Genomic DNA, 10000 nt, shown 5'->3' with positions numbered 1-10000 from the left:
GGAAGGGATGAAGGGTGAGGACTTAGAGTAATAGAAGAGCTGGAAGACGTGGCGTGGGCAGCATAGGGTGAAGGAGGCTGAGAGGTGCGAGGGAGCGTTTCGTGTTGGAAAGTGGAGGGTTGCTCTACGGAAGGAAGGAAGGAAGGAAGGAAGGTAAGAAGGAAGGAAGGAAGTAAGGAAGGACCGCTCTCATCATTTCTCATTTTCACTCTCACTGCAGCGATGGATAATGAAGAAGGAAGCGCGTTGGAGTCGAAGGCTTCATCACCATTGTTACATTATCAATATCACCTCCGCACCACCATCAGAGAAAGAAGGATACGTTGTGACAAGAACAGAACAGCTATTAATGTCACATCATCACCATCACCACCGCCACAGCACCACAACACTAGTAGATCTATCACCATAAACTACATTCCACTGGTTAACCTCTTCAATACTGGGATGTATTTTTATCACGAGTTTTGGATGTGATTAGACGATTCTATTGACATTAGGAAAGGTCTATGGAGATCAAAAGATTAATGGTCCTGAGTCTTCACTATTTCAATCCCCACACAAGTTTCTGAAGCTGTAGAAAATCGCCAAATAGTAACTAGAATGAATATGAAAACGTGTCATTAAAGAAAAGAATGGAGAGAATAAGAAAAGACGCTTCATAAACTTAGACCAGAAAAAAAAAAAAACATATCAAAACAGAGTGGTAGGTGACAGGAATAGATATAATAATCACGCACAGTCACAAGGGAGATAATGTCTCCACTAAGTAGCTTTGAAAGATCACTTGGATGAAATTATAGATATGGGTGACACGTGGGTGTATAAATGGACATGGTTTACACAGGAACAGCCACGTGTTGGCCTACTGGCGTCTTGCAGCTTCTCTTGTGGTCTTGCGTCACTCACCCACTCCTTCTCCTCACCGCCATTACATAAACAACACCAGGGTGGCATTACAGCACTTCAGCACTTCAGTCTCCTCAACTCACAAGCACACACACACACACACACACACACACAACTAACAGCTATTATTTTCCTCTCGACGTACGTCATTCTCTCTCTCTCTCTCTCTCTCTCTCTCTCTCTCTCTCTCTCTCTCTCTCTCTCTCTCTCTCTCCTCGGGTTGCTAAGCGTAATACTCCTCATCATCACCGTAATGGGGACCAACACTTGCTCACATTCACGGCACGGCGAAGATGCTTGCCATTCCATTTTGTCGCTTCTGAGAGAGAGAGAGAGAGAGAGAGAGAGAGAGAGAGAGAGAGGGGATAGGCATAGTTATCACCATCATCAACACCTAACGAGTGCACATGAGCGTCACCAACACGACACTGCCTCGAATGTAAGTAAGACGAGGATTCCTTTTATCACAGTGTTTGTTTGCGCCCCAAGCCAAGAGCCAAGGTTTTCTCCCCCTCCTCCTGCCTCCCTTCCTCCCTCCCAACGCCTCGCCGCGCCACCTCCTCCTGCTGTTTATAAGGTGGTTGCCTATTTATTTATTGACTCCAGGCACTTATTTACTTATTCACTGGTGAGTATTTCCTATTTACATACTGCTAGGAGGGAAGGAAATAATCTCGTGGTGTGGGGAATGATGATCCTTCTCTCTTTCGTGTTGAATTGCAAGGGTATACATGATTGGTAGTGTTTTTAATCTTTTTATGAATTAATATTTTTACTTTTTTTTCTTTCTTTTATAATTTGGATGAACCTAAAGATCGCTTCCTCCCACTTAACGTCTCCTATACAAGCCATTATTATTCTTTTTCACATTATAACATGTTTGCAGTGTACGTCGTAACCTTCCAAACTAACTAGGTCATAAAAACGTCTCCTAAACCCTCTATTAATTCATTTTGTAAGCCACCACAGCCAGACTCCCTTGAGCGCGAGCCACAAAACCCTGACCCTTTCTTCCCTAATCTCATTATGACCAAGAACAATAGCAGCATTACGCCACAAACACCATTCATTTCACAGACAAAGAGAAAACATTATACTTCGTTCCGGCATACTAAGAGGAAGCATCAGCCTGAACCAGAAGCACAAAGGTGAAATAGTTCCTCTCTCTAAAACGAATAGTAACGCGCCACAAGTAGTCAGAATAGAAAAAGACTCCACTGGTGGGTTTAGTGCACCACCGCGAGGGAGCAGGAGACTACAAATGACCGCACTTACTACAACGCACCGCTCGTACCCAACACCAAAGCTAACAGCCGGCATGTCATGTTCCCGGGAAGAAAAATACACAGTTTCGCTCATTCATTTAACAAAAGTAGGAGGTAACCGAGCGACTAAAGGGTGCTCAATTATTTCAAGTAACAAATTAACCCTTAACATGTCACTAAAATAATGACTTTCACAGAGGAAAAAAAAATGTATGTGTGTGTATATACGAGTGTGTGAAATTACAAATTCATGCTTCTTTTCAAAAAGTTTTCGTGGCTTGTCTGTCAGTCAGGATTTTTTTTTTTTTTTTTTTTTGTGTGTGTATTTCCTTTTTTTCTATTTTTTTTTTTTTTGTTTTCTCTGACAGGCAACATTTCCCTTAAAATAAAAGATGAAAAAACAGTTGTATATTTTTTCATATTTTTTGTTTTGTTTCATACTTTGTTCATCATTGTTCTCGAGCATATTCAGTTCTACGTATTCTTCTGTATTATATTTCATAGAAACGCATCATTACGTATCGCTGTCTTCCAAATGAGAAACTATGTAAATTAAACTTTAAAACAAACCAACATGCAAGCTTTCTTTCCAGGTCATTCTAATTCCTCTCCAGTTTCTTTTTCTCATATTTATTTTTCTTTTTTCAAGTATTCCTTTTCACTTGTGTTTCTCGGACAGTGTTACGTCTCCTCCCAACGCGCCTTCTTTTCCCGGCAGCACACGCCACAGGCACACCTCACTCCTACACACGAGTCGCCGGCTGTCCTCTGAGGAATTATCTTTACATTGTTCTTTTGTCCCTGCTTTGTTTTTCTACTGGTGGTGGTGGTGGGGGTGTAAAAGTAGTAGTAGTAGTAGTAGTAGCAGTAGCAGTAGCAGTAGCAGTAGTAGTAGTAGTTTGCTATTGTTGTTGTTGCAGTTGTTATAGTTGTTGCTGTCGTTGTTGTCGTCGTCGTTGTTGTTTTATGAAAGAGTGAATCTGGCCAAGAGGAGCAAAAGAAAGAACACCATGGCCTACTGAGGTGCCAGTCCCAAAACTAAAGAAAAACGACTAAATGGATTATCCAAAATCGGAGGATAAGTGTCTTGCTGTTGTTGTGCTTTTAGCAACGACAACAACAGCAGCAGGAGTAGTAGTAGGAGTAGAAGAAGAAAAGCAGTACCCATAACAACAATACGAAAGCAGGAGACAGTACAACACTTCTCAAGCCGGACAGCTGTGTCGATGAGCAGTACGTGTCATCTTAGCCATGTATTCTGAAACACTTCCGCATCATACCTTCACTATTCCAAAAGGCTCTAGTTAAAGCTACATCGTTTTTCAGGGATCTTTTTTATGATTATAGTGATACATTAATAATATTTCTACATTATCAGCCCCTTCAATACAGGGACACATTTCTACCTTGAGATCTGTGTACGATTAGACCATTCATTCTATTTACATTAGGAACGGTCTATGAAAGTCAGAAGATAATGGCCATAGTCTTCACTATTTTAATCCTCCACATAAGTTTCTGAAGCTAATCATTCATTAACCTTTGAAAAATAGTTGTGGCAAAAACAAAAAGCAAAACTGTTTCTCAATAAGAGCCTGGTGTTTGCTCCTCCTCCAATGCTAAGGACGCCTCGTAACTAACATACATCTAGCGAGCGATTTCCTCACACCACTGGCAACAAGAGAGGAGGGTTGGTGTGTACGTGACGCGGCTATAATCTAATCTAATGGAAGGAAATCGGCGCCTGAGTGGATGGTGGAGTGCGTTTTGATGAGGGGGAAGGCGTGTCGTTAACGTTGAGTGCTGAGATATGAGAGAGAGAGAGAGAGAGAGAGAGAGAGAGAGAGAGAGAGAGAGAGAGAGAGAGAGAGAGAGAGACAGACAGACAGACAAAGAACATCACTTCAAACACGAAACGCAAAATCAATTAACGTTGTGGAAAGCGGAGTGTGGAGTGAAGTGGAGAGTGGAATGGAGTGGAGAGAAGTGGAGAATGTACTGCTGGGAGGAGGACGGTAGCGGCGGTGTGCAGGCACAAGAGGTGAAGAAGGTGGAATTCAGAGCACAGGGGAGTGAAGAGACTTGAAGGAAGAGGATAAGAGCAGGGTACACAGAGGTTGGAACACGAGGGAACTCAGGGACTAGAAGGGAGGGTGGCAGGAGGGAGAAGGACCAATATATTCTTGAGAGGCATTTCGAATGAAAACTTTCTTCTAGTGTGTGATTTACAAGTGCAGGCCAGGTCAGAAGCCAAGGAATCCTCTGCACTCACTTGTATGGTTTGTCTTCAATCTTAAGGCCTCTAATTAGCTGATAATCATATACAATCTGAAAAAAACCTCATCGATGGGTTTTCTCCGTAAATCAGAGAGAAAGAGCAAGGGAGAACACTAAAACATATTATGAATTGAATCCATAAAGATGTTTGATTTTTCACTAGAATATAATAACGTAAGATAGTATAGGAAACTGCAAGAAGCAGTCAGGCTTACACGTGGCAGTTCCCATATAAAACACACCTTATGTTCACCTGTCATATTTATCTATATATCTGTCTCATCTTCTTTCAAAACACTCTATTGACTTGGCACCTGGATGCACCTCAGGCAGTGTCTTCCTTAATATTATTGTCCTGTGCTTTGCGCAAACTCCATGCACAGAAATGAAGCAATAAGAAGGTCAACGCCAGGTCCCACCGAGACTCGAACTCGGATTGTTGGATTCAGAGTCCAAAGTGCTAACCATTACACCATGGGACCGACAAGTTGGAAGGTTTTGTCTTAATTTATATACAGGGTGTTAGTAACACCTTCTTTGATTACATCCGATACAGACTTGCGTGGGGAGCAGTTTCGATATGAGTATCAAGATAAAGTTTGGAATATAGTACATCTTTCATGCAACGCTTCAGGGTCTACTTGTTCCATCCTGATGAATAAAAGAGAATAAAATAACAAAAAAATCATCTTTTCACCCTGATTATTGATTATGAAACACCTGGATTCTGAAACGTTGCATTAAAGATATAGATTCCAATCCTGATCTAGATTTCTATTCCTTATCGGATGTAGTCAAAGAAGGTATTACTGACACACTGTACATAATTTAAGACAAAACTTTGCTCCTTGTCGGTCCCATGGTGTAATGGTTAGCACTTTGGACTCTGAATCCAACAATCCGAGTTCGAGTCTCGGTGGGACCTGGTGTTGACCTTCTTATTGCTTCATTTCTGTGCATGAAGGCAAAGCAGAAAGCAAAAATTTTGTCTCAGGTGTAATCATTATTTCTTTGAACTGAATCCAACAAAGTGAGAACGAGTCTCAGTGAGATCTGAGAGCAAGGATTCTTTTTCTCTCCCACTTCCGGTGATTTATCCTTAAGTACAGGCTCGTGTACAGGCTCGTGTAAACTGTCGACTGCTACCTCTCTCTCTCTCTCTCTCTCTCTCTCTCTCTCTCTCTCTCTCTCTCTCTCTCTCTCTCTCTCTCTCTCTCTCTCTCTCTCTCTCTCTCTCTCTCTCTCTCTCTCTCTCTCTCTCTCTCTCTCTCTCTCTCTCTCTCTCTCTCTCCCCACTCAGGAAACGTGACTCCTGCTCGGCTTCCAGTCCGCGCATGATGCAACTCAGTCAAAAGAAAACTAATGAAAACAAACAAATGAATCTGGCAACGGAAAATAAAAAAAAGAAACGTGAGATCTCAACTAATAATCTGTCTGACCTTTGAAAAATCTCTGACAAAAAAGTGGTGACACTGGAGATGGTAACGCAGAAGAGATAAAGGCACGACTGTACCATTCATTAAGGAAGGTAGCTGCTTCAAGACAGACATCCTGCCATTCGATAAATAATGGAAAACTACAACAACAACAACAACAACAACAACAACAACAACAACAACAACAACAACAACAACAACAACAACAACAATAACACCAACAACATCCATATTGACATTTTAAGTAGGAGTCAGTATAGTTCAAAAAGAAAATAAAGAAGGAAAAAGCTACAAGATTGGGTCACCACTCCTGTATTGACGCAATAATAGACGGACAGAGGGGTGGGAGGGATAAGACGAAGCGGGGTACAGTGTGGCAGTGCAGAGCGTGGCGGTGCAGGGAAAAGCATGGCGGGGCTGGGCAGGGAAGAGAAGAAAAGGCAGGAGAGGTGGGAGGGGATAGCTTGAAGGACCCTTGGCCTTAATCCCTTGCAAGTCCCCGTCAGCTGTATCCCTGCCACTTCTCCCCTCTCTGTCTCCCTCCCTCCTAGTGGCACCACCACCACCACCACCACCATCACCACCATTGTCACCTGCAGGATCCTCCAAACAGATCTGATTTTGTTTTTGTGTTTTTTTTTTTTTGCAACTATCCTATTTTGTTTGTCTATCTGTCTTTTATTGCATGCCTGTCTACCTTTCTGTCACTCCATCTATCATCTCTTGTGTGTCTCCTATGTCTGGCTGTCTGTTTGACTAATTGCCTGGTTGGCTGGCTGGTTGGATGGGTGGGTAGGTGGCTTATTTGGTGGCTTGTTGGCTGGTCTGTTAGCCGGCTGGCTGGCCGGTTGGCTGGCTGACTGCCTGGTTGGCTGATTGGCTGAGTGGATTGCTTATTGACTGGCTGTGTAGTCAGCTGGCTGGCTGGCTGCCTGGCTGGCTGTTTGGCTATCTGGCAGGCTGGCTGGCTGGCTGGCTGGCTGGCTGGTTGGCTGGCTAGATGACTGGTTGGCTGGCTGGCTGATTGGCTGGCTGGCTGGTTGGCTAACTGGCTGGCTGGCTGGCTGGCTGGCTGGCTGTCTGGCTGGTTGGCTGGCAAGTAGCAATCGCAGAGTGGCACGGAGAGGCATCTAAGCCGGGCAGCGCCACACACACCCAGCCTCCACCCTCCCTCTACCAGCGTCCCTCGCAGGTTGGTTCTCAGTGTGTGCCGTCACTACCACCACCACCAACAACAACACTTAACACTCCTATCTCTATCATCACCTCACACCACCACATCAACACCACAACTTCACCAGCGCTACTTCAACGTCGTTATATCGAACACACAGGAGAACAGTAACAGCACATCATAGTAAGAATCACTACAACTACTCTCCTCTTAACAATAACAACAGTCCACGGCAAAAGGAAAAAATACGCTCTCTGACACACCGCAACCTCCCACCACAATTACCACCACCCTGAACAACAACATCTCACGCTCGTATTCTGAAAGACACGCGTAAGATCCACAGAAGCCTCACAAACACGGAGTCCCTTTTGAGCTTCGATAACCGCAACTAACAAAACGGATACGTAAAGGGAGACAACTCTCGCGGAAAAAATAAGAAGCTCTCACTTTCTTTTTTCCCTTCGCCTTCTCCACGGTAACAGGACAAAGCAGTGAGCAGCGAGCGGTGACAGGATAACGAAACGTCCGCCCACACACACGTCCGTTAGAAAAGAACGAAACGGTGTGGTAGTAATAAGCTCCTGTGAGGAAAGACAACGTGGATAATACAAAAAAAAGACGGTGAACAGTGCAGTGGATGAGGACAAAACAAATGTTGAGCGTTGACTAAGTGCGATAGAATATTCTCAAAGTGTAGTGTAATGTTTTGAGAATTTCTTATGTGAAACTAATTAATGTCGAAGAAAATATAGAATGAGAAAAAAGTGTGTATGATCTGATGTTAGGAGAAAAAAGATAAGTGTGTTTATAGAAGTTAATTAGTGAGATACTAGTGTAAAGTGCAGTGAAGTGAAGTGTTCTGAAGAGGAAACACCTGACAAACTATTTGCTTAACGCAAATTGAAAACGACGAAGACGATGAGGCATTTCAGATTCAAAGAAGAGTATAAAAGTTTTCCGACAATTTTAACAAGACAGAGAGAGAGAGAGAGAGAGAGAGAGAGAGAGAGAGAGAGAGAGAGAGAGAGAGAGAGAGAGAGAGAGAGAGAGAGAGAGAGAGAGAGAGAGAGAGAGAGAGAGAGACTTGCCAAGAGATAAAAGAGTAATTTGTGAAGTATAAAGTTCTGAAGAAAAGTCAGGGAGAAAACTAGTTAATAACGTGAAGGATGAAGAGATGAGGAGGGCCCGGCGCTTCATGGCCAGCAAAAAGGTCGAGTGTTCAGACATTTTTTACACCAAAGGAAGACTTGCCAAGAGACCCAGAGAGTGTTTACATGAAAAAAGACATCCGAGTGCCGCTGCCTAACAAGAAAACACACGGAGAATTTCCACGCTTCACCCCAAAAAAGAAGGAAGGACAATCTGCGTTATATTTTCCGCGTCTTGCTATTCCTGTCGAGTGAAAATTGAAATAACGAAGGTGGAAAAAGACAAGAGATCCAATGAAATGCAGAATTGGAGATGTTGCTGCGTGTTCGGGTGCTGTGGTGTTGTTTTAAAAGTAAATTGAAGCTTTTAGTGATAAATATTATGCATTTCCACATGAGAGAGAGAGAGAGAGAGAGAGAGAGAGAGATTTAAACACCAAGACTAAGAATAAAGTAAAAAGTAAAAAGGAAAACACGAGACACCTGAGGCTGTGACAACCATTAGATTAAAGTAAAAGGTGAGGGAGGAAGGCGAGGGGAGGCATGAGGTAGTAAGGGGACGAGATAGGAAAGACATTGGAGAAAAGTGAGAGGAAAGGATTTAGTTGGTGAGGGGAAGAGGATGCAGGAATGGAATATTAAGAAGACAAAAGGGAAAAGAGAAAATGATGGTTTAGGGGAGAGAGGATCAAATAATGGATGAAAGGGACGAAGGAAGAGGAAGAGGAAGGGGAATGCCCGGAATATGTGAAAGAAGGGAGCAAGGAATTATTAATATTCAGAGAGAGAGAGAGAGAGAGAGAGAGAGTAAACATGAGAGGCTGCAAGGTGTCAGGTCTACATGTGGCAGTCCCCTTATAAAACATGCGTACCTATTTCCACCTCATCCTCATCCATAATTTCGTCTGATCTTTTAACATTCTCTCATGACACTAACAACATGATTACTGAGTCTATTCCATTCACCTACCATTCTATTTCAGATACAATTTATTCTTATCTCTTTCTTTATCCTATTATATCAAGTTTGAGCTCTTATATCTTGTTCTGTCCTTATTACTAGCGCTGCGAATCTTTGTCATCTTTGTTACGTCCCTTACACTACTTAAAGACCTCTATCAGATTTCTTAATTTACGCATCTCTATGGTATGTAAATTTTAAAGCTACAGTCTCCTTTCGTAAGGAATATCTCTAATCCCTTATATCTTTTGTTATTCTCCTCTCCACTGACTTTAGCAGACCTTTACCTTTTCTCTAGCTTAGGAACCAGAAATGCAGAGCAAAATCAGGTTTGAGTCAAGTGCCAAATATAGCTTCAATATTACTTTGGGACTTCCATGCTTATCTCTCCTAAACATGAAACCTAATGCACGGTTAGCTTTATTTCTGATCTTTATACATCCTTTTCTCAGACGGATATGAAAAAAAAAAAACAGTGTATAAGACACTGAATGAATGATGAAGTTTGAATTTAGTAGAAATGAAGAAATTATCAAGATGAAAGATAATAAAACATAAAAAAATTATCCAAAATGATGAGAAAGAATTAATGAATTGATGAATTAATTAACTAAATAATTAATTAATAAAGACAAATTGATACAAAAAAATCTGAAAGACTGAGACGTAAAAATAGAGATACTCGCATTGAAAAAAAGAATAAACAAAAGCATGAAAATAGAACTAATAGTAAAAAATATCAGAAAAACAAACATACATCATCTCAAATCAAGAACACCACCCTCCCTCCCTCCCTCCCTCCCCCAGGAAAAAAAATAAACAGTCAT

At 42.1% G+C, this 10000-nt stretch overlaps 1 protein-coding gene and 2 non-coding genes across 5 annotated transcripts in view; 2 read left to right on the top strand and 1 right to left on the bottom strand.

Moving 5' to 3' along the window:
* Positions 1-4861: 4861 nt before the first annotated feature.
* Positions 4862-4933, bottom strand: Trnaq-cug. Its single transcript has one exon. It is a non-coding gene; the product is annotated as a tRNA-Gln (tRNA).
* A 371-nt stretch (positions 4934-5304) lies between these two features.
* On the top strand, positions 5305-5376 carry Trnaq-cug. The gene has a single exon. It is a non-coding gene; the product is annotated as a tRNA-Gln (tRNA).
* Positions 5377-6883: 1507 nt separating this feature from the next.
* The window catches only part of LOC123499591 (ras and EF-hand domain-containing protein homolog), a 55384-nt gene continuing 52267 nt past the window's right edge, over positions 6884-10000 (top strand). The window contains exon 1 of one of the 3 annotated variants that reach the window (XM_045247843.1): positions 6884-7079. The gene's annotated coding sequence lies outside the window, so the exon portion shown is untranslated. Of the gene's footprint in view, positions 7080-7108; positions 7245-10000 lie in introns of those variants that run through there. The other 2 variants (XM_045247841.1, XM_045247842.1) reach the window with 2 other exon arrangements.

This window comes from Portunus trituberculatus, chromosome 50 (assembly GCF_017591435.1).
Source record: "Portunus trituberculatus isolate SZX2019 chromosome 50, ASM1759143v1, whole genome shotgun sequence".
In the NCBI taxonomy this organism is placed as follows: domain Eukaryota; kingdom Metazoa; phylum Arthropoda; class Malacostraca; order Decapoda; family Portunidae; genus Portunus; species Portunus trituberculatus.
Note: the sequence above shows the minus strand (reverse complement) of the source record. Positions and strands in the feature narration are given on the sequence as shown.